Source organism: Eubalaena glacialis, chromosome 10, assembly GCF_028564815.1.
Source record: "Eubalaena glacialis isolate mEubGla1 chromosome 10, mEubGla1.1.hap2.+ XY, whole genome shotgun sequence".
Classification (NCBI taxonomy): Eukaryota; Metazoa; Chordata; class Mammalia; order Artiodactyla; family Balaenidae; genus Eubalaena; species Eubalaena glacialis.
The window spans coordinates 76,963,534-76,987,923 of NC_083725.1; the positions used below are offsets into that span (position 1 = coordinate 76,963,534).

Here is a 24,390-nt window from a genome sequence, read left to right on the forward strand (position 1 = left end):
TGATGGAATCATCTGAGTAAAAAATCAGACTCTGGGTTTTCAATCTCTCCATTGGCCACAGAGTCTACCTCTTTTGTGCTCCCACATCTTACGAGAGGCCGGTGGCTGGCGCCTCTCAGAGAGGACTTGGATGATAAAACTGATGACACTGAGTTTCCCCAAATGTAAAGCCACCTCCCCTTCTGCGTTACCAGCATGCTTCGTCTTCTCTGCCAGGCCTCAAGTGCCTGCTTCTTAAACAATCTAATCTATTTTGTTCAAGACAAGAGACAAGAGGGCTTTAAGAAATGGGAACTTAGTTTTCCTGGGACATTCACATAGGTCACAGTAAAACAGTTTATGTCTCCAATGGCTTTTCTTCTGGGACTGCTCATAGGGAACATAATTTATTTTTTGTAGAGCTTCAAAGGTTGTTGTTCTTTTGTTGTAAATGGGACTGAAAATGTGTTTCTAGGTAGTTACAGGATCCCGTTTGACTGATTCTGATGGGACTTCTAGAAAGAAAGCATCAAGCTTGAATGGGTCCTAAATGGAAAATGGGGCAAACAGCAAGTAGGAAGCTCAGACCCTGAGCACTGGACCCGCCGTGGGCTAAGGGGGGACCACTGAGAGTGAAAGGGATCCTCTCCCTGTGAGAGACTCCTTGTGATCACAGAGGAAGGGGTCAGAACAGGAAGGGGACTTTCCTAGAACACCCTCACTAAAAGGGAATCCTGGACTCAAACCCACCCGGTGATTCCCACATTACGGATGGGAAAACTGAGTCTCAGAGATGTGAAGTCACTTGTCCAAGGTTATGCAGGAAGTAAATGTTGGAGCCTGGGTTCCAGTGCTCACACCTGCGGTTGCCTGCGCCCCGCTGACGTGTCAGGGAAGTCACCTCTGACTTGTAGGCCAAGGCTCCTCTCACGGAATGACCAAGACTCAGTCCTTCACTCAGCAGCATCCTGAAACTGTGCCAGGAAGGAGCTTCCCTGGACACTGCTTTTGCAGTGACGGTGGGTGGCAGGCCTCCCTAGTGGCCCAAGAGTCACCAATCCTGGCACTTCTGAGTGTGGATAAGGAGAAGAGCAATCACACAGAGAATCTATTTTCTGAGCGTGAAATTTCCCATTTCCCATTGCTTGTCACTGATCTGACTGGCCACAAGCCACTTCTCCAATGTCTAGGGAGGTTGGGATATACCCGAGGTCACACACCTATAAGTGGCAGAGGCAAGTGTGGAACCTCCGTCTCTGACCCCAAGACTCCTGCTCGTTCCATAGGTGACCTACCTCTCAGATGCAGTGAATAAGCCTACACAGCCCTGCCGTCACACAGCTGACATTCTAGAGGGCAGAGAGACACCAAACACATAAACAAACAGAAGACGTCTCAAATGGAGATGAATGCTACTGAGAACAATGAAGCAGAGTAAGGGAGACGAGATGACAGGCCAGCGGCTATTTGATGAAGGTGATCAGGGAGGGCCTCTTCAACAAGGCACAACCTCAGCAAAGACCTGAGGGAAGTGAGGGGGGAGAGGGGGAGCCACCTAGCTATGGGGCAGAAAGGGCATTCCAGCCACCGGAACAGCAGGTGCAGAGACCCCAGGGGAGCAGGGGAGAGGGCTTGGTGTGGTGCAGGAACAGTGAAAGGCCCAGTGGCTGCAGCTCAGGAGAGCGGGGGCAGAGCTGGATCCCGAAGGTGGGAGAGGAGACCGTCCGCAAGGTGCCCTGACAGAGTGGAGGGCCAGAGTTCCTCTCCAAGCCCAGGGCTCTGACCAAGTGTATTGGTACGGGGACAGAGACACAGAGGGGCTGTGGTCTCTGGGAGGGACGGCGACAGTGGGCAGGTGCTTCAGGACTCAGAAACCGGGGCCACAGTCACCAGGAGGATGAGGATAGGGCGAGGCCCCTAAGATCTGGGCAGACCAGGGAAGGAATCCAGGTAGGACTGGGACCTGGGTCCGAGCAGGGATGGCGATAAGATGGACCCTCACCACAGCCTCCTTCTAGCCTCCACTCTGCTCCCGGGTGGCCACAGAGCTGCTACACGGACCCAGCTGCAAGGGAAGAAAGTGTAGGGACAGGGAGCCAGGCCATCCTGTACAAAGTAAGACACCGAAAAGCAAAACTCTTGCACCCTGAAAAGTCAAGTGGAATTTCCTCCAAGTAGCCCCATCCTCGGACTGTTAAAGAAAAGGAGGCCTGGACTTAAATTCTCAGCTCTGCATAAGTGGCTTAGAAAAGTCACCTGACCCCTCCGAGTCTCCATTTCCTAGCGGTAATAAGCCCCCCCTTGCCTCTGTGGGGGGAGTCATGGGGGCTACACGTGACTGAGCGCCCAGCACACACCGGCACACAGTAGGCCCTCAGTAAACAGTGGCTGTCCCTGCTACCACTGCAGCATGTGGATGGGCTAAAGCTAAGAGAGACACCAAGGCCTTGACTGATGTTAGCTGACCCAGCTACAACGTGTCCGGACAAGGTCAGCTCTGTGAAACAGACTGTGTGGTGATCACTACGGCTTAGGGGCAACAAGACAGCCCAAGAGAGAGCAGAGATGAGGCTCCACCCACCCAAGCCTTTTGGGATTCTCAGCTCTGTTCAGCACTACCATCATTTCATTGCTGTGCTGAGAATGCTCTTTCCCACCCTGGAAGAAATAAAGAGGGGAAAGAGAAGGTCTATACAAATATATACACCCATATGTGCACACATATGGATTTATTGTAAGCAATTAAAGTAAATATTTGTGGTGTTTTAGTTATCCTCAGATAACTAAAGGCCAAGGGGACCCTCACATACAGCCCTGGCATCCCTGGTCTGGCCACTCCTAAACAACATTTACAAACAAGCAATCACTCCCTTCTCTACCCCCTTGAGAGACACTAGCTACCTGGATGAGGTTGGCAGCAACAGAGCTCCTGCCACAATCCTCAGTCCCAGTGGCCTGCCCCGCTGAGCCACCCAGGGTCCCCTCTTCTCGTCCCCTGTGATTCCTGCTCCCAGCCCCTGAGCTTCAAAACCTGCTCAGAAGAAGGCTTGACAAACTATACTAACCAAGGTGAGAACACTGATAATCTTGCCAAATGAGCCTCCTAGGAAAAGGATCTGCACTTTCTCAATCTTACCAGCTTTAGGTAAAGAGGTGATACAGTAATGGGGGGACATGAGGCATCCTGGGAGAAGCAGGCTTCCCCAGGGCCAGTGCCTACTCTGGCCTGGTTTAATAGCTCTGCTCTGTGCTCCAGCAATCCCCAAGGGACAGAGCCCTGAAGATGCCAGTAGAAGGATGTCATCCTCAGATACAATGCCGGGCTCCAGAGAACTTCTCAGGAGCCATGGGATGCCAAGTTCTTTGAGCTTGGTTGCCCAAGACCCTGCCTATCCCCAAGCTGGGACCCTTCTCACCAACCAGCCAAAAGCTCTTTCTGTGCCATTAGCCCAATACAGACGCCAACTGCATTTCATGGCTGAAAAAGCCAGTGATGGGATAAGTAGTGTTTGTTATCTAACTAAATTGTAGAGGAAATGATGTGTGAATGAGAAAATTCTAACACAACTGTGGATCACTTCTGACAGCTTCGATTATGGCTGTGTTTAGTTAAGCACTTGTGCATTCTAACGAACTGTCTTACGGAATTATTAACTGGATCTGGGATTTCCAGGGCTTTTCCACTGCTCTAACTCCCAGTGGAGATGATATGTCTTTGGGTATCTTAATTATTACAAAGGTTGGTTTTCCACTTAAAAATCCTGAGGCTAAAGGCCAGAATAAACCAGATTCAGACATCTAAGCTCAAACAGGCAGAGTAGCTTTTGGTCTTTCCACGAAGTTGAGGACACGGATAAACAACTTCTTGAAATTACAGGGATATAGAGTAAGACTGATTCAGGGGCACTGTGATCTGTGGCTTTTCATTAGTAAAGGAGTCCAGTTGAGAAATAAGTCAGAACCAGTAGGTCAATTGTCCAGGAGCTGAGAGCTAGTCATCTAGGATAGGGAGGGAGCCCTGGACCCACCAGCTCCTCTAAACACAGACCAGGAAAAACTGGTAGAAGCCCCAGCTCATTTCCCTCAGAACATGCCAGTGCCTGCTCTCCCAGCTTTGGCTGCACCAGCACTGCAAGGCCGCTTCTGTCCCATTCTCTCCCCAAGGACACTGCTGTGACAGCTGAAAGATCCTACCAGCTTCCTTGATGAAACCAAATCCAGATCTTCTACTACCGGCAATGGAGGGGATGCGCCACACAGGGAATAAAGAAGTTCCCTGGAGCCCACTGGGCACTGCCATATGCAGTTGGACAGACAGTGCCCTGCACGTGGGCCCCTGCAATTCAGCCCACACCTGTTTGCCAGCCAGAGGGGTATGCATCAGTCAGGGCCCCACAGGAAACTAGCCAAGAGAGTTTAATAAGGAACCATTTACAAAGGTGGGCAGGGTTGAGGAAAAGTCAACAAGGGCTAGGGCAGCCTGGGCTAGCAAGAAGGGGGCTATTACAGACTCAGGCTGCAGAGGGTTAGGGGAGGAAGTCCTTGTAGAAAGGAGCAAGAGCTGTGGCTGCAGGGAGAGGGGACGAACACAGCCACTGCACTCCCAGCAGGAGGAGGCTTGGAGAGAAAATGGCCCAGTCTTGGCCTAGCTCTCCAGCTGGTGCCACCCACTGGCTACACCCACCTGGGAGCCAGGGGCATGGAAGCCTGTTTGATGCAATCCACAGAGGTCAGCCTCCTGCGACCCAGGGCATCATCAAGAAAAGTGGGGAGTGGATGTGGAAGGGCAAAGGGGACTCTCCCAGGCCAGGAACCCATTCTCTGATTCCCACGAAGGGCCACGTGGGCTGAGCCTGATTCGCACCTTCTTTTCACTCCCCACGACTGCGTTTCATCTTCCTCTTGGGGGATCTCTCACGGATGGTCCCACCACCAGCAGCACATTCCATGCACTTTCCCATTTCCATGAGTCTCAGCCCCATCCCTGTGTGCGGGATAAACCGTAGGAAGAATGGGTGGTAACCCATCCATCAAACTGCAATCAGGAAAATCTGGAGGCCAGGTCTTCTTGGGATCATTGGCAGCCTGGGAACCGACTGCTCTCTCTCCTGGGAGCATGCAGAGTTTGTGGGTAAGGATGGACCCTGCCCACTGTGCAAGGGTCAGCAACAGTCCCCAGTGTCTGCCAGGGATGGGCTTTTATATTCTAGAAGAGAACCTGGGACAGGGCTGCCAGCCAAGCCCCCGACAGGAGCCACCAAACGAGGCCTCCAAGGCCAAGGGGTAGCAAGGACTGTGAGAAACTACCGACCAGTCCTTCCTCCCCAAGAAGTGGGCCTCCTGGAGAGAGCCCCAGGTCAGTGCTCTTAAGTGATATTTTAACAAACACTCCTAAATCGCTCACTACGTGCCCAGCAGGCACTGTTTGTTTTAAAAGCTTTATAAAGATATTCCCATTTATTCCTCACAAGAGACTATGAGGGAGGGATGATTATCGTCTCCATTTTACAGATGAGAAAAGCGAGGCACAGAGGGGTTAACTAACCTGCCTCAGATCACACAGGGAGCAAATGGTAGAGCAGGATTCAGACTCAGGCAATCTGGCACCTAGGTGTGTTCTCTTAGCTTCTGAGCTAGTGGGAGCACACCCACTCCCAGCCCTGCCAGCCACAGACATGAATTGCCACCTGGACAAATGGCCTGCTTCCCACTCTTCCCAGACTGGACATTTAAGGCATCTTTGAAAAGACCTCTGCTACTCACCAAGCAAAAGTGAACCATCTCAGAAATGACCCAGGGATCTCTGGCTTAAAAGGAGAAGTCATGGGCTGAGTTCCTGAGAGGCAGCCTCTGAGATGGAGATGAGCATGGGGGAGGTTCAAGAGGGAGAGCTCTTAGGATCCACACTTCTGCGAGGGAGGGGAGAAGCAGGATTGGGCAGAGCAAGAAGCCAAGCTGTAATATGGTCTCAGCAGAAGCCAGAGCTGACCCCGAGGGGAGTGTTAGAGATGGGGCCATCTTACAGAGCTGTCATGAGTTGGGGTGAAGGCGCCCTATATCAGCAGTCATTTCATGCAGAACCGCACAAGGAGGCACCATGGCCTGGGGCAAGGCAGCCCTCTCAGCCAAAGCGCCCCCTAGACAGTGGGGCTTTCTGCCAGCAGTGCTCCCAGCAGATGGGGAAACAAGAACTTTTTTTCCTGGAGGGGATCTGGGAAACACATCTCTGCGCCTATCATAAGTTGTAAATAAGAAACTGCTGCCAGCCCTCCGGCACCCAGGAAGTCTCTCCATATGTCCTTGTGTCCTGGTTACTTGACTGCATCAACCAGGATGCGACTCTGGAGGCTTCAGGAAGCCCAGATTCCCTTACCCTAAACACAAGGCCTACCACTTCCTGGCTCTCTTCTGTGCCCCATAATGGGTCCCACATGGGCTGACACCCCACTCCCAAGCTAGAAGTTTTCTAAGGGTCTTGAAAGATCACAATTTTCTGGATACTCACAGGGATAACAACTAGCCAATGTTAGATATTACCAGAAACGTGAAAACAGAAGGAAAGTCTGTCCGGAGCTCTGATGACCTGCAGGTCCAGCTCTGCCCTCTGGCCACTGAATGGACCATTCCCTGGCTCCTCATTCCCTGGCTCTTAGGTCCATGCCCTGGGCTCCCCCAATCCCTTCAGGCTGGCCTGTTCTCCAGTTCTTATGGACTCTGCAGGCCTCACCAGAAAGGCAAAAGGGATGCTCTGAGAGGCCAACGGGATTTCTGCTTGCATCTCAGAAGAAATGCCAGACAGGACAGCCACTTTTGTGAGCTCCTACTTTACCCCTGAACTGTCTAGGCTTCATTCATAATCAGAAAATGTCAGAGAAAATCCCCATGGAGAGAACCCAAAGAATTATTCAAAGGCACCTTCATCTAATGTAATTTACACCATAATTATAGTGGCTTCCGATAGCACCTTAAATGAAGGGAACTGATTACTGGCTCAGACAAGCCCTCTGGGAGGATCAACCAGCACCCCCTCAGCTGGGGAAGCCCAGACACTTCTCCATAGGGTCCCAGGGCAGCCTGAGCCACCCAGGCAGCTGCAACTGTTCCTGTGGTACTGATGCCCTGATGGCGACTTCTCCACCATAACCCCTGTTATAGGAGGCCCAAGATCAGCTGACTCAAGAGTCCACCATCAAGAACACTTTCTTGAGGTCCTAGAAAAGGCAAGAATCAAAGAACAGGGACATAGGTGGTTGAAAAGTGGGGAAAATCCTAGAGCCACATTAGCCACCCCCAGGAGAGATGGCTTCTCACCCTCCTGACCTGAGAAGGGAGGTTCCAGGACTCTTTTGTTACAAGAGTCCTCCTTCTGAGGTGCTCCCCTCCTCATTCTAAAGAATAATCAGCAGATCAGACACACATCATCCCTGCCCTGCAAACTCTATGCCCACTGCTGCACCCTCAAGAGAGGGCTGCCCATCTCTGAAGCCTCACAGTTGACCTACGTCCCTACCACTCTTTCAACACAACTTCCAGTGGCCAGTCAGGGCATACGGATGAAGACAGAGATGGAGCCAGGCTGGAGGGTCCTCCCATCAGAGGGGAGTAGGGGATGAGAGTCTTTGCTGATTTTTTTCAGTTGTTTTTGACCCATGGTCCCAGCTCATGGCACAGACAAGAGGCATATCCACAGAAACACACAGTCCACTGCCAGGCTCAAAAAGCAAACAGAAGACCTCCCGATTGGTCCATGCCACATGCTAAGCTCCTCAGGACGGCTGCAGGAAAGCTCAGAGCTGCTAGGATCCTGATACAAGCCACCGGGGCTGCATTCTTTTCGGGATGTTGAAAAACAAAAACAAAATAGACAGCCCACTGCACCCATGGAACTCAGGTCTCTAACAGCCTCAGAGTGACGGCTCCTCTACTGAAAAGGACACTTGGCCATTGGCACACAGCTAGCAGTGTACCATCTGCACCTCGCGTCTGGGAATCCTAGAGCACGCATTTGCCACGCAGACAGCACGGGTTAGACCCACTTCCTTCCAAATCTAGGTTCTGCAGCCTCCCCACACTCACGCTGAAATATCGACAGAGCTGTCAAATCCTAAACTTCTTTCCTCATCCTCAGATTTGGCAGATGAGATTAGAGTAAGAGACAATGCTTAATGCCATCCACCAAGAGTTCAGACAAAAGTCCTCCTTTATAAACTGCTTGACAAGAGAGTAGCAATTTATGTGCACATTCTTACACAAGCCCTGTCATTATGTCCACAAGGTAAATTCCATCTGAGTGAAGGTCCACGAGCACTGCTTCTGGAGCCAGGAGTCCTGCCTTCTGTACTCAGTTTTACCACCAACATATTCTATGAACCTGAGAAAGTCATTTCACTTTCTTGTGAATAACAATCATCAGAATAGGTACTCGACTCCCTTCATATATATTATCGCCTTTAATATAACAACCCTGTAAGGCAGGTCTTATTATCACCCCCATTTCACAGATAAGGAAACTGAGGCTTATGGAAGTTAAGTAGCTTGCCCCAAGTACAGAAGAAGCTGGAGGTCTTCAAAGCCAAAAAGTCTGGTTTCAAAGCTGACAGTGTTAACTACCTTAAACACTGCCTGCCTGGGAAAGTTAGTGGGTGAGCCAGGATGCATGGCTGTAAGCAATAGCAACAGCACCGGCTGATTCAAGCAGAAAAGGAATTAATAAAAGGACATTGGGCGACTCATGGAATTGCCAGGAGAGCTAGAGGACCAGGTTCTCAGTAATGCCAGCAAGTACATCACCCCAAGTCTTGCTTCAGTAGAGAACCACCCGCCAGCACTGCCCACACTGCTGACACTGGGTGCTGCTACCCACACTGCAGCCTCCAAGGCCCTGAGAACTTGAAGCTCCTGGCACTCCAGCCATTGCTAGCCAGCCACCAGCTCTTGACTCAAAGCCTGGGAAGGCACATATTATTGATGTAAGCCAAGCCATGGGCCTGGGCTTAGATCAAGGGAGGCCAGGAAATCACTTCTCTTGTAGGAGGCTGCCCTGATCGGTCTCTGTTCCCACCAAGACTCAAAAGTAGGGAATTCCTCAAACATACAAAGTGAGTTCAGAAGCTGGGTAGTCCAAAATGACAAATGTCCAACATATGAGGAAATTGGACAATGAATTCTGTAAGGTTCTTTTCAGTAGCTTGGGTCCCTTTAATTTGACAAGCACATTGCAGTGGAGTGTATTATGATTCCCATTTATTAGCCCATCGTCTGTATAAAAATATTAAACATTGTTATTAATTGCCTTTGCCTTGCAGTGCCTCTTCCATCCTATGGGAGAATACTTCTTCACTGACACTGGGTTTGAGCAGTAACTGGCTCTGACCAACGGGATAGGATATAAACTCTGCCCTAGCAGAAGCTCTGGGAGCCATCGCATGGAAGACTCTTGCTTTTTTTTCTCTTCCAGGAAAATGGCATGTCCCAAATGGAGGTTGTTTCTCCAGCCTATGCCTCAGAATGGGAAGAAGTTAGCAGAGCCCTATAGCCACCACAGTTGACCCACGCAGCCTCCAACATTAATAAGAGCAAGAAATAAATGTGACTTGTTATAAGTCATTGATTGGGGTGGGGGGTTGTTCGTTATAACAAACTGGTCTGATACATGTATACTGAGAATCATCCACACCATTGCCTACTAAACAAAGGGAATACACAAATAAATAGGGCCCAGTCCCTGCCTTCATGGCACTTCTCTGTGACATGCTCAAGTCATAGCTGGCACAGAGAGTGGAAATGTTTCAAAGGAGGCATAAACACAATCCCTAGGGAGCACTAGGAAAGGAGACAGAGATTCTGCCTGGGGCTTCCAAGAAGGCTTCTTAAGGGATGTGAAACTTGAACTGGATCTTGAAGGTTAAGGCCAATGTTAGCGGAGGAGAGAGGAGGGAATTCCATGCAAGTAGGAAAATTCAGAGATACAAGAAAAAATATATATGTATACAAGAATAAATTCTGGTGTTGCCGGCGTATAGGCAGTTGAGGAGGAGGAGTGGTGGGAAAAACAGCCAAATAGAGAAGCAGATTTCAAATGCCCTAGAATGCCATGCCAACAGGTTTCAACCTCATACTCAAGACAACGGGAATGATCAAAAGTTTGCAGCAAATCTATATTTTAGAAATATCACCCTAGAATTGGCAGAGTGGAGGATGAGCGAGAAGCAGAGAACACAGTGAATAAGAAGACTGTTAGATCAAAACCAGTTCCTGAACTGGAACAGGGATGATGAGAACAAAAAAGTTCACAAAGCATTTCAGAGTTCATCAGTAAGACTTGGTTGGATGAGAGATGAGACAGGAAAGATCGCGAGATGGCACAGAATGTGATGGCACGGATTTAATCACTGAATGCAGGGTGGAGTTATTCATGGATATGGGAGAAGCAGAAAGGGGGGCAGGCGTGGGAAAAGCTGCTGATTGGGCATTGAACACAGCACATGTGAGCTGTCTCCGGGACAAACCCATGGAGGGATCCGGTTGGTAGCTGGAAGAGATGGAAGAAATTCCCACCTGCTTGGAGTCGGGGAAGGGTTTGGAAAAAGCTCCAGAGATAGTGTTGACATTTGCATTAAGGCCACTAGGTGTTCACTAAACCAACAGATTGTTGGAAGAGGGGAAGAGAACAGCATTCCAGGGCTAAGACTAAGGATGGAACCCCTAGACTAAGGATGGAACCCCTAGACTAAGGATGGAAGAAGAATCATCTGCTTCTGCTTCCACTATGGCTTTTCTCTGCATAAAGAAAAAGAAAACCTAGCACAGAACCTGTATTTCACTCTCTGAGGCATTTTCAGATCAATTGTCCCTTACTGGTCTGCTGCTGGGCTGGCGGGGGGCAGGGGTTTCTTGCTATGCCTGCAGATAATTTGTTTGCCTTGCAAATCTCTAGTCTGATGCAGTCAAGTCATTCCAGGATGAAAAAGGGACAATAATTATTATTCTTATGTGGTTCTGCAATTAACAGATTTTTCCTAAGTAAATGTCCACATGAGTTTCATTCAATGGAACTGTAAACAGAAGCCCACAAGCACTGCCACCACTACCGCAGTTTACCAATGAGAGGTACCAGGCCATGAGCAATGAAATATTTAAACTCCTTCAAGATTTTATATATATATATACACATATTTTTTTTAAACTTAAGTCTAAATGTATTTATAAAACCAGGTTTCATTTTCTCTGTTTTGCTTTCTCAAACAGAGTTTTCTGGGCCTAACAAATCCCCCCCCCACCGCCAATCTTGCATGACCCCATCAAGCCAGGCATCTGTAATAGGCTGTCTCCTATTTACTGCCTGATGGACACTAATTACTATCTATTTGCTTTAACTGTGAGTGGTAAAAGCCTGTCAAACTCAGGCACCCTGGCCGAAGACACACAGAAGAGTCCCTATAGTTGCCCCTGCCCAAAACACTGACATCTCTAGATGCCAGGCAGGCAGGTGGCTGAGTATTTCTTGGGCACTTTCTACATGCTGGACATTGTGCTAAGCACTTTATCTGGGTTATCTCATTTAATCCTCATGACAACCCCATCACGTAGATCCTATGATTATCCCCATTTTACAAAGGAGGAAACTGAGACTTAGAGAATGCTATGGAAAGCCTATAAAGAGTAGGTGCCATATGAATAGAGTGTTACAGGATAATTAGCGACTAGCCAGGGGTTCAAAGAGAGGAAGGCCACCCAAGCAAACTGAACAACATGGATGAAGCCATGGAAATGAGGAAGACTACAGCTGGCCCTTGAACAATGAGAGTTTGAACTGTGCAGGTCCACTTATACCTGGATAGTTTTCCATAGTAAATGCTACAGTACTACACGATCCATAGTTAGTTGAATCTGTGGATGTGACAGAACCACAGATAGAAGGGCTATCTATAAATTACAGGTAGATTAACCTGTTGTTCAAGGGTCGACTATACTGTGTGTTTGGGGAAAGGTACAGAACAGGACGGCTAAGGCACATGGTACTTAGGTAGAATTGCTTAAAAATAAATCTGGGAAGGTTAGCCAAGGCCAAATTGTGAAGGGACTCAAATTTCATGCTCAAGCGTTTGGGCCTCTGACTCCAGGGACTGGACAAGTAACAAAGGAGGAAAGTGGGCAGGTGTGAGACAATAAGGAGTGGTGAGGATGGTGGCAAACTGGAAGGTACACACCCTTCAGTATGTAAAAGTATTCAAATTCTTTTTTTTTTTTTTTGGTAAGTGTGAGCTGAATTTGGCTCTTAGAACATCAGCTTACAAACAGTGAGAATAGTGAGAAGTGAGAAGCTTAGATGATTAACGAGGGAATGATGTGGTTGGATCTCTTATTTCAGAGAGCTCCTCTGGCAACAGTGTGGATGACAGGCTCTGTGGGACAAGACTGAGGGCAAGAAAACCACTGGGGAAAAAGATGCAGGAAAGCAGCAAGAGATGATGCCAGGTAGGGCCCGGGTGACGGCAGTGGGGGGAAAAAAGTAATGGATCTGAGAGGGAAACATTAAGGAGAAAGAAACTGGCAGGACTTGAAAGCAATCAGGATGTAGGGGAGGAACAGTATGGCGGTTTCAAATATAATACCCAGGTTTGTGGTACGGACCACAGGGCAAAGATTTTTGTTAAACCCAGGGGGTAAGGGAGAAGAAGATAATGAGAGTTATTTTAGACAAGCTGATGGGCAAAGCTTTGACATTTCTGCTACCAAGAGAGGCCCACAGGGCTGATACGGGTCTTGGTCAAGACGCCTTGCTATCTCCATGGCTGAGGAGCTGATAGGCCCACCCAAGATGTGCTCTTCAGCTACTGCAGAGGACAACCTCTGCTGTATTACAGGGGTGACCAAAAGCTCCTGGAGGTTCCAAGACTGGTGCCTATCCCCAGGCTGTGCCAGGACACCCACTGATGCATGAGGTCACCAGATACTAGGTGTGATGGTAAATTTTTTTGCGGGGCTATGACTGGGCCATAGAGTGTCCAGATATTTGGTCAAACATTATTCTGGGTGTGTCTGTGAGAGTGTTTCTGGATGAGATTAATATGGAATTTGGCAAACTGAGTAAAGCGGATTGTCCTCTTCTATGTGGGTGGGCCTCATCCAATCAGTTGAAGGCCTGAATAGAACAAAAAAGCTGACTCTCCACAAGTTATAGGAAACTCCTCCTGCATTACTGTTTGAGCTGGGATATCAGTCTTTTCCTGCTGTCAGACTGGGACTGAAACATTGGCTCTTCTTGGGACAGGAGACTGCTGGCTTTGGAACTGGAACTACACCAGGAGCTCTCCAGCTTGCTGACTATAGATTTAGGGATTTCTCAGCCTCCATAATCACGTGAGCCAATTCCTTATAATACATCTCTTTATTACACACACACACACACACACCCCCACCCTGTGGTTCTGGTTTTCTCACTGATAAACCATGTCAAAAAGGAGCAGGCCAGAAGCCTGGCCCCTTGTCATCAGAGCTGGCTGGGCCAGCACGGGCTGCATGGAGAGTTACCTGAGTCTGAATCGGTCTAGTTCTCTCATGTAGGTTGGCCAGGAGAATATAAAACAAAGACAGGAGATGGGAGCTCCCCATTTACTGAGCACCTATTGTATGCTGGTCACACTGCTGGTGGCTTTTCATAGATAATTTATTTAAGCCTCACAGCAGGCCTAAGAGTTGGGCTCAAATATCCTCACTTTGTAGACAGAGAAACAAGGTTCAGGGCTTTAGCCAGTCACACAGCTGGCCTAGATGCAAATATGATTCCATCTTACTAAAGAGCTGTGTTCTCAGCACCCTCTACACTGCCTCCCTAGCAAAGTGCCTCCTCTAGGGATGGAAGAACAGCCAGGAGTGGAGAGAGGATGAATTTGACCATAGCATGCAAACTCCAGCTTGCGTAGTCCAGTCCCAAAGTCCACAGGTGCCAGCCCTTCAGGGGACGAGATTGGCCAGGTATGGGCTCATGGAGGGGTGAGATTTGATGTGTGGGACATGCATCCCACCCAGGCACTAATGAGTCATGCCAGCCTGGGAATCCTGGGGGAACTTGCAGCTGTGGAAGGAGTTCAGCCCTGCCCTCTCTCTTTGTATCTCTGTGATCCAGGGGGCCCTGGCACCAGGATGTGGTGCCTCCTGTCCCAGAACTGGCTGGGTACCCATGGCACAGAGTCACCAGCTCTGTCTCCACTCTGTGCTGAGCAAATCAATCTAACTTATCCAGAAGGGGATTAAGCTGGGCGCTACAGATGCGGTCAGCAATCTCCTCTAACAGGTTTACCTGTTCTGACCAAATACCAACTGCACGTGTCTGTAAGCGTGTGTATGTATGAGAGACTGTTTATAGGTGTGTGCCTGTGTATGAGTGTGTATGCCTGTGTAGCTCTCCTTGGTTTTCACACTCAGTATGGATTTTTCTACAGAAATATGCCTGCATCTTCCAGAAGGTCCTCTGAGTCCAGTCCCTGGCACTGCAGGACTCTTGGGCAGAGCAGCTGGGAGATGGCTCCAGTACCACAGATCTACTTAAATCCCACATGAGCAGCTTTTCCTGGAGCCCAGGCCTTCCTCATTTGTCAGGCACTCCCCCCTCCTCCCGGGGGCAGACTCATTCACATGCAAAGCCCCTCACAGAAAGGCCAGGCCAGCCAGAGGGGAACGTTACAGAGTCCAAGCTCGCTCTGCTCGCACGCACCACAGGCCAATAAATCGAAGACAAGGTGCTGAGGCAAGGGATACGACTTTATTTGGAAAGCCGGCAGACTGAGAAGATGGCAGACTAAAGTCTCAAAATAACCATCTTATCGGGGTTTGCATGCCAGTTTCTTTTATAGCACAGAGAGGGGGAGGAAATGAGGAAGTAAAGTAAAAAGGCCATAAGTTTTGCAAATATCCCCTGGAATGGCCAGCCTGGGGGAGGGGATGTGTTAATTTCTTCTGTCTTGGCAGCCATCCACAGGTGGACAGGGTCTGGATGTTTCCCTGATCAAAGGCATTTTGGTTTAATCAGGCAGGGGGCAGGGTTCCCCGAGGGAGGCCGTTATGTATAGACAGTATCCTTTTAGTGAACAAAAGCAATGGGGAGCAAAGGCTAAAGTAAAAGAAACAGATCCAACATGTAGTCAGATTTGGCTCTTCCTTGTTACAGGTGAAGCCTGGAGAGGACAAATTCCAGCCCTAAAATGGGCAGGGCCGGGAACTAGCTCCCTGCCATCTTAACATCTGCTCAGTAACTTAAGGCAATTTTTAAATAAAGTGGACAAACGCCCTCCCTCCGCAGGTAACAGGAAGATAGACCCTTTCTCTCGGCTGCTGCTGCCAGGGCGGCCCTATTTCTGCCACCAGGAGATGCCTTCAAGGTGTGGACTCTCTCAGCAATATCAGGGCCATATTAACTGAACCCAAAACCAAACAGCACTCTGAACAGACATACTCAATGTGCAAATGGGCAAGACAGGCCCATAAGCTCTGCTATCCGGGGTGCCTTTTGCAGTTTACCCTTCTGGAAGCCAACCTGCTCCAAAAAATTGTGCTGCAGGCATCTTATTGAGGAAAAGGAGTGGCAGACCATTGACCATTTAGTTGTGGAGCTCTCCCAGGCCGCACGGAGCTAGGATTTGAGACAGAGGTCCCGACCACCGTTCTCTGCTGCCCACCACCTGGACTAAATCACCTGTGGGGTCCTTCAGAGTTCACAACCCAAGGCCACACTGGTCAGTTGTGGCAGCCTACAGAGAGCACGCACGCTCTTGTCAATCAACACTGCAAACAACATTGCAATCAACATTGCACCACCCAGCATTGCTGGGTGCTGACTGGAAGCTCAGCCTGGAGCCGCCAACTCCCAGTTCCTGGGAAAGCCCTGATGAGATGAAGCAGTGCTGGAGGGGGCAGAGCCGGGGATGTGAAGCCAAGGGGCAGGAGCCTAAGAGTGCCTCTGGGGCCTCGAGGAGGTGAGGGTGTGGCCAAGTCACTCACGGAGGACGGCACATGATGCCCACGTCCACTCCGAGCTGGGCACGCTCTGAGGACGTGACTCCAGCCAGCTGCAGCCCTTGCCCGGGGCCATCGCTGTACCTCTCACGCCTCCTGAACACAGGCACTGGGGCAGAAAGAGAAAACACTACACATAGATTTATCTCAAATGTGTACAAACCCACTGCTGCCTTCAGCAAAGACTAGGGAGGCTGGAAGCCAATCGTGGTTTCTAATAAACAACTGAGGCATTAGTGTATGGGCTTTGAGAAAATCCTGCAGAAAGCCCCATCCAGAGGCCTCTCAGAGCCCTTCCCAGCAACATGTGGTAGGGGCTTGGGAATCATCCAGCTGCACCATGCCTGCCCAGCCCCCCTCCTGCCCCCTCACCCCTCCTGCCCTGCAGGAAGAAGCTCTGGCTGGCCTATGCGTGCCTGTACAGGAGCATCCACCCTGCATGCATATCCCTGCTGCTCACTCTCCATTTGCACCCTCTCGAGAGTCCACTCTTCGCTCTTCCCTGCCAGGCTCTGTTCCCTGGAAGGAGGCTCCTGCCTATAGCATCACCCAGCCTCCCTTGGTAGGGCTCAGCCAATGGGAAGCATAGCAGAAAATCAGAGCATAAGAGGAGAATGGTGGGGGGACACATCTCTGGCAGTAGCCATGTCCTTCTATGACTATCGCTCCTGCCAGGCTGCATCACTTCCAAGACTCAGGCTCTTTCCTACCTTGGTAACACTACTTCTTCCCTCGTTCCATCAGCCCTAGGTGTGGCAGAGCTTCCTCGCATTGTGAGTCTCTGGACACCTCACCATTCTTGACCTTTAGCTCCATCCTTACCTCTTCGTTAAGGCCTCTTTATGTGAAACAATGGGGTAAGTCCTGATTTGTGCCAGTTCCCTTCTGATAGGTATGAATGTACATGTCTATATGATGCACGTGTGTGTGTGAGTGTAGGTACAGGCAGGCTATATACACGTTCAGCCCTGTGCGTGCATCCCGACACACGCACATGACACAGCTTTTCCCTGAACTTCCGAGGCTGACAGAAGGAAACCATCTGTGGGCATCCATCTCTGTATCCCAGAATTCCCCGTACCTACTCCCATCCTGATGCCGTTTTGAAATGTTTAGTCTAGGTCTCTGCCTGACCCTACTCGATGGTAAACTCCTTGAGCGCAAGGAAAGAAGGGGGAGTGGGAGACAGTAGGAAGGAGGAAGGGAGACGAAAGGAGAGAGGAGCAGAAGAAAAAGCTGACTATCATTCATTGAATACCTGCTATGGAGCCATTTCTCTATTCTAAAGACCACGTAGATAATCAGTCTCATTTTACAAGTGGGAAGCCAGGGCTCAAAGGTCAGGGGTAACAATTCAAAAACCACACAGCTAATGAGCAGCGGAGAAGCATTCAACCGTAGGTGAGTGCAGGCCCTGCCCCATCCCAGGCCACCGTGCTGTTTTGTTGTCGCCCCACCAGGACCATAGTTACAGCCAAATAGTAGGTGCTCAATCAATGCTTGTAAAACTGAACTGAATCTGAGAAGGAAATCCAATGGCATGCTTAAGTCCAAAGAGAAAGTTCACAGTCCTGGAGAGGGCCAAACTGCTCAAGGCCTGAGCTCAGGTCATCTTGAACAACACACAGATGGTGTCGGTGGCTGCAGTCCTACAGAAGATACCAGGGCTTCCCCGGAGCTGCTTCGAGGCTGGTCCTTAGTCAAAGCCAGGATGTTGGTAAGTTGCCAGACAAGGGCTTTCTGATGGTCAGATACATGGTTGAGAATCCGAGCATCAGGAGAATTGAGCTGCTAACACATCCCTCAGCCTACCCTCTCAGCAAGGCTGGGGCGGGAACTCAACGGCAGATAATTTGCAGACAGTCTATGTCACTGATAGAAACTGAAATGCCAGGTAACTAAGTAGACAGCAATGAGGATGTTTAATAATTATAATAATAATAATAATGATAACTAGACATCCTTTGAAGGTCAGATGGCTCAAAGTTTGGGATCTGTTCAGGGGCCAAAGTGGGGCCTGGGCACACCTGCTCCATCGTAGTGACCAGATGTCATCCTGGTCCCTTGTCTACCCCTGCTACTCCCCAGCCATTAGTTAATTTCTAGGCCCCTAAAAATCTTGCGGTTGTCTGGCCTCAGAAGTACCTGCCTATCTTGCCAAAACTAGCAAGAGCTGCTGCTGAGCTGCCCGCAGGAAGAAGCTCCATCTTCACAGCAACCCTAAAGTGTGATATATAGTGAACAGAGGAAAAACTGAGGCTAGGCCAATTTGCCAACAGTCACACAGCGGGCAAGTGATGGAATGGGATTCAAATCCAGGTCTGCCCTGTTCCAAATCCTGCCATCTTTGCCACACCCAATGATGCCAATGCCCTCCAATCCCATTCAAATGCCACAGTGCTCCTTATCCCCCAAGTAGAAGCGTGTAGGTCTCCCTAAGGAGCCACTGGGAGCGAGGTGACAATGGCTCAGAGACAGACACGAAACATCTCCAGATCGGCAGAGCCGGCCCCCACGGAACTGAGTCAGGGCTCACTGTGGGCACCCTGATCTCTCCACGATGCCGGCTCTCCACAACAGCTATTTATAAACCTCATTTGTACAAACAGGACAGCATATTCTGGCTTTTTTTCCTGCACTTTAAATAACTAAGTTATGGATGACGGAAACAGAATGGAAATGTTATCCAATCCCAGGCTTGCCCTGGCGCATGTCTATACATCCGATAGCTTCTCCTGCTGCCACTTCTAATAGACTCCTCTCCTCTCTGCCTCATTATCTCCTGCTCTCCTTTGTGCTCCTAAACAAAGGCAAGGTGGGCACACAGCCAGGGCTTGCTTACCCCCCACCTGGCAGAGGGAGCAGGAAGGGACCAGCCACGCTCCCAGGCCCCTCAGGAAATGACAGTACAAAGACCTAACATGGATTGAGCCCTTACTAGATGCCAGCACTGTACGTTTTCTCATTCAATCCTCATCATTCCCCATGCTATGACCCCTATTTTACAGATAAGGAAACAGGCTTAGAGAGGTCAAGCAGCTTGCCCAAGGTCACACAGCTGGAAAGTGATGAAGCCAAGACTCAAACTGGGGCAACCTGACCCTGGCATCCAGGCCTTTGACTATAGCCAGTTGGTTCAGGCCCCTGGCCACAGCTAGTCAGCCCTAACAAACTCCAGTGGTGATCCCTAACACCAAGGTAATGGCTCCCAAGGGAGGCCAATATTCAAAGAGGCAGAGGATGACCATGGGATCTCCCAGGGCCCTCTGCAAGCCAAATCTGGAGGCACTGAGCCCATGGCAGGTGTAATATGAAAGGAGAGCTCTGACCAGCCATTTGGTCTCACCCTTACCCTTAGTAATGGTTTTCAATCATTCATTTAGTCAGTCATTCAACAAACATTTGCGGAAGATCTACTCCATGCCAGACCCGGTGCTGGGTGCTGCTGATGCAAAGGTAAAGATGACACAGTGTTGTCCTCAAGATGCTCAGCCAGTCAGGAAGACAGATGAGAACATGGTGGCCGAGTCAAAGGCACCCACACGCCCAATGAGGTGCAGAACTATCCCTGCCCAAGACGTGCGATTGCCATCCTACTGCCATTCCGCATGACTTGAAAACTTCCATCTTTTCCCCAATCCATCTTCCTTTCCCCTGGCATTTCCCTTGTTTTAATTAGTAGACAAATAGAACCTGTGCAGTCCTTGCCTGCTTCTTGATGAGTTCTCCATGCTGTGCTTACAAAGGCAACTGCAGACAAATTGCTCCTGCCACCTGTCCAGGGAGATACGCTGGTGGCCTTTAAATGTTTGATTCTGTTGATGTTCCCTATGCAGCAGGGTCACACAATGAGTCTGCCCGAATCTTCTTCAGTGTGGGAGGAAAACAGCTCAATGCAGTGGAGACAACATGGGGTGGGGAGCCAGCAGGCCTGGTTCGGGTCCTGGCTTTGCCATTGTCTTCTGAGTGACCCCAGGCAAGGCTGTTAACTTCTCTGAACCTCCGTTTCCTTACCTTTCAATAGAGGAGACTGGATGAGGCACTCCGCCAGGTCCCTTCCAAAGTCCCAGGGAGCATCATTGTGGCTCTCAGCCCACAGCCCGGTGCTTTCTATATAACACAAAAGAATGTGTGAAGAATTCTGTTGGTGAGGCAGACCCTGGCCCCACCAGCTGGAGACTTGGGCACTCTGGTACCTGGATAAAAGCGTGAGATTCTGAGCAGGCGGACCTGGGCATTCCTGGTTCTGCCACAGAGCAGCTCTGGAACACTGGGCAAGTCAGTGAACTTAAAGGAGCCTCAGTTTACTCATCAGTAATATGATGACAACAATACTTTCTCCGTTGGGTTGATGTGAAAATTCGTTTGAAATAATGTGATTGTTGGCATATGGCAAAGCTCTGGGTGCAGTCTCCAGAGTCATTTTTTTCTGTGTTGCCTCTCTTGTCCTACGGGGCCAAGTTCCGATGTCCTAGGGCTGACCCCTTGTTCCCCGGGGCTCCAATTTCCAGGGCTGGGCCCTGAGCTGGTGCCACTCCCGCTCTGCCCCAGCCGGATGGCTAGGCCCAGCTGCCATTGGCCGGACCTTCTGAGCTCCCACAGAAGGTCCTGCTAGGTCCGCCTGACCAACTGGTATGCAGTAACTTCCTCCTTGGAAGTGCGGGTGCTGCCTACTGGCAGATGTATTCCAGACCTCCTCTGCCACCTCGGTGACCCAGGCCCACCCAACCTGACCCATGAGTGCATTTCCTGCCTGGCCCACTTCTTCACACTGTTTCTACCCTGGGGACCATGTACCATGGTGGGCTCTGCCCTGCTCCCTGGGCCTCACTCAGAAACATGCGTTTCTGCCCATTCCCTCACTTCCTGCAACTGCTTCTGGAGTGCCCAGAAGAGTCACATGAAATCACCAGGAGGGCCTTTACCATGTAGAGAGTAGTCCCTCTCCAAGGAGCTCCAAGCCCCTCACCCATATCCTGTCCAAACACATACACAGTAACTCATGGGTTGGTCCAAGCAAGCTGGTCTTTCAATCTCCATTCCCTCTCCAACTATTCTGGACTATTCTTTGAAGGAGTCTGTACAGGGAAAGACCTGAATTATCAAGACCTTGGGCTAGACTGGGCCCATGGAAAAGACCACCCAGCAATAAGAATAAGAAAAGGTTTCATTTATGGAGTTCCAGGCACGTTATATATATTATCTTGTTGAACTTGACCCAACAACTCAGTGACACAGGTACTGCTCTCACCTTTATTTTACTGAAGATGATCAGACCAGTTAGCAAAGTTCCCAAGGTCATAACACTACCAGGTACCAGGCCAGGCTGTCCAGCCGGGTCTGCCCCAAGGCCCAGTGCTAAGCCACGTTGCTGTCCCACCTCCCAAGGGAGGCAAGGCAGGCTAACCTGGCAGGGTGGGGAGAAGAGGAAGGGGAGCAGAGCTTCCCTTCCTTTGTCTTCCATCATCACTCAAGGCCTAATTGGACACTGCTGTTCTGGTCTCTGCTAATTCCTGCCTTCCCTACATCAGCTTCTTCCTCTATAGCTCTTTTGTCGAGAAAACCAGCCAAGACCTTCAGCAACTCCAAACCTTGGAAAGGAAGATTGAGACAAAGGGAAAAGTCCCCCGGTCCCTGCATGCCACTTAGATAGATCACAGCTAGAGAGATTCTCCAAAGACAAGGCTTTACAGGGTTTGCTAATGGGGTTCAGCAAAACGATGTTTTGCTTCATACATGGTGGTCACACATAGGGCTTCTTTCACCACCACTGTGGCTTGTTCAATTCCTTCAAGGCAGAACTGTGTGTCAGGAAAGAACAGGGCTTGGCTAAAGCCAGTTAGCATCATTACCTAACCTTCTTTACTTTCCTGGAATGCATGCGATGCCCACGCTCCCTGGATCTCCCAGGTCGTCTCATGCAAGTTACATTTCACTCTCTACAATAAAGGCTCGCTATGGGTCAGGCATTGTTGTAAGTGCTTTATCAATATTAACTCAGCCAATCCTTCTAACGACTCTGGGGGATAGGTGCTACTATTAGTCCTATTCCAAAAATAAGGAAACTGAGGACAGAGAGGTTGCATAACTTGCCCAAGGTCACACAGCTAGTAAGGGGCAGACCTGTGATTCAAACCCAGACAGTCCAGTGCCACAGTCTGTATGTTTAACCACTGTGCTACCCCAGTCTGCATTTGCTATGGATCATTCCATATACAAACAAAGGCAGATATATCATTATACCTTTATAACACTTTTAAAATGGATTGCCAAGTCAGAAAAAAAAAAATCCCTTCTCTAACCATGTTTCTTAGGAGAGAGTTTAGAAATTGTGGTCACCCAGAGACAGGTGATCACGTTTTTAAGGGGAAAACATTTTGTAGGTCTGCATGGTGTCTAGACAGAAAGCTGAGGACAAAGGATTTGTCCATGTGCGTCTCCAGGGCTGCCCAGGGAAGAGGAGCATGATTTGAGGTGACAGCTCCTAGTGATTAGTCAGAAATAGCCCAGCCGTGGAGGAGAGCCAGCCACGAGGCTGGCCATGCCTGGAAGAAAGAGCTTTTAAAGCAATGCTGCCCAAAACCGAGTCCTTGGACTTCCTGCAACAGGGTCACCTGAGGATTCTGTTACAAACACAGATTCAAAACCTTACCCCAGACCCATGAATGGGAATCTCTGGGGAGGGAGGGAGGAAGGAATGGGAAGGGTTATAACCCCCAACCCTGAATCTATAACAAGACCCCCGGGGGTTCTGATAACAGGGAAGTTTGGAATCCTCTGCTGTAAAACCTGACGTCTCTGTTTGCTGTAAGTGTCTGTGCCCCATGTATCCTTGGGAAATACGACTCGGCCACCAGAATAAACCATGCCCTACAGCCCAGCCCCAGATACACAGCGGAGTATGATCTGATGCTGATATAATATATTAACATCAATCATGAGCGCTACTGATTATTAGCATTTACTGCACGCCAGACACGGCTAGTGCTTTCCCAATCTTATTTGTGCTTATTCTTATCACAGCCTTGTGCTGTAGTTGTGGTCAACCTTGATTTGCTGATGATGAAATTAAGGCTTAGAGAGTCTGGGTGACTAGCTCAGGGCTACACAAAAAGCAAGCAGCGGAGATGGAATTCAAACCCGTTCTGTCACTTTGACTGTTCCGGCTCTGAGCACAAGGTCAGTGCTGCAAGCAGGCCACCCTCTGCCATCATCCCCAGGGCCACACTGGGGCTGGGAAGGCCACCGGGTGAGGAAGCTGCTCTTCCAGCTGCACATCCATTTCAGCCGATCCCCCAGGGGCATCTGTCCCCCTATTCTGACACCAGCCAACGTGCTGGGCCAATACCAGCTCCACTAGGCCCGAATCTGCAGGATGCGAGAGGTCAGGATGTCATCACCTGAGACAAACACTTTGATGCTGGAAAAAACAAGCCTGAGGCCCCAGAGCCTGAGGGGCTCCTCTGGGGACCTCACACAGCTTGCCTTCTGCTTATGGAATGGTGTCCGCTGACCTGAGGGGGAATCCTCTCTTCCGAGATGTGTGCCTCAGGAAGGCTGCTCACCCTTTCCGCAAATCTGTAAATGGTGACAATGACCACGGCCTCACTGGGTGTCCGGGAGGATTAAAGTTGACACCATATGGAAAAGGTGCTTTCCCGGCCTCCGGCCTACACACTGTAGGTACTCAGACCTCCCCCGCTTTCTCCTCCCGTTGCCTTCTTTAATTTCTTGGTATCATCCCCATCTGGACAGCGCTGCCAGATCTCCTACCCCAGCCCTCAGGACAGAAATTCCAAGAACCTGAGGGCTCCTTTGCTGGCAGGGGTACCCCACATCCGCCCACCCTCCCACCGTCAGAGCTCTGGAGGCCCTCAGCCTCCCTGTTTACTCAGCCCAGGATGTAGGCTTCCCAGCGGCGGGGCCGTAACTGTCTTGCTCTGTGCTCTTTCCCTGGGCTAGAAGAGTGCCCAGGAGGGAGCAGGTGCTCAGTTCATGCTGAATGAATGAATTCAATCATCTGACAAAAGGGAACTGTGCATCGACTCTGCGCAGGGCCCAGTGCTGATAACAAACCCATCTGGACCTTGTGCTTCTGCCCTCACATCTGACACCCAGGCTCCCTCTCAAGGGCTCCAGACTGAGGGAAGGCGCCTTCCTACCCACCATGCTCCTCTTGCCCCGAAGTGCAGCTAAGTCAGCAGTGGAGCCTCACTCTTCTTCTCCCTTCACTTTCGTCCTGGGGACAAACCTCCCCGAGAGAGATGCTCAGACCATGGCCTCCTGGAACTAGCCATGTAGGCCCAGAGCTGGAGCTAAACCCAGAGGCCTCTCCTGAGGAGGAAGCAAGTAGCCGTCTCTTGGTCTGGCCACCCCTCCAGAGAGCTGTCCTGACAC

General features: G+C 50.0%; 2 protein-coding genes across 3 annotated transcripts in view; one reads left to right on the forward strand and one right to left on the reverse strand.

Moving 5' to 3' along the window:
* GALNT18 (polypeptide N-acetylgalactosaminyltransferase 18) overlaps positions 1-24,390 on the reverse strand; it is a 346,810-nt gene that overhangs the window by 238,956 nt on the left and 83,464 nt on the right. The gene's annotated exons all lie outside the window — the stretch shown is intronic.
* Positions 1-24,390, forward strand: part of LOC133099062 (dihydrofolate reductase-like) — a 61,763-nt gene that overhangs the window by 36,427 nt on the left and 946 nt on the right. The gene's annotated exons all lie outside the window — the stretch shown is intronic.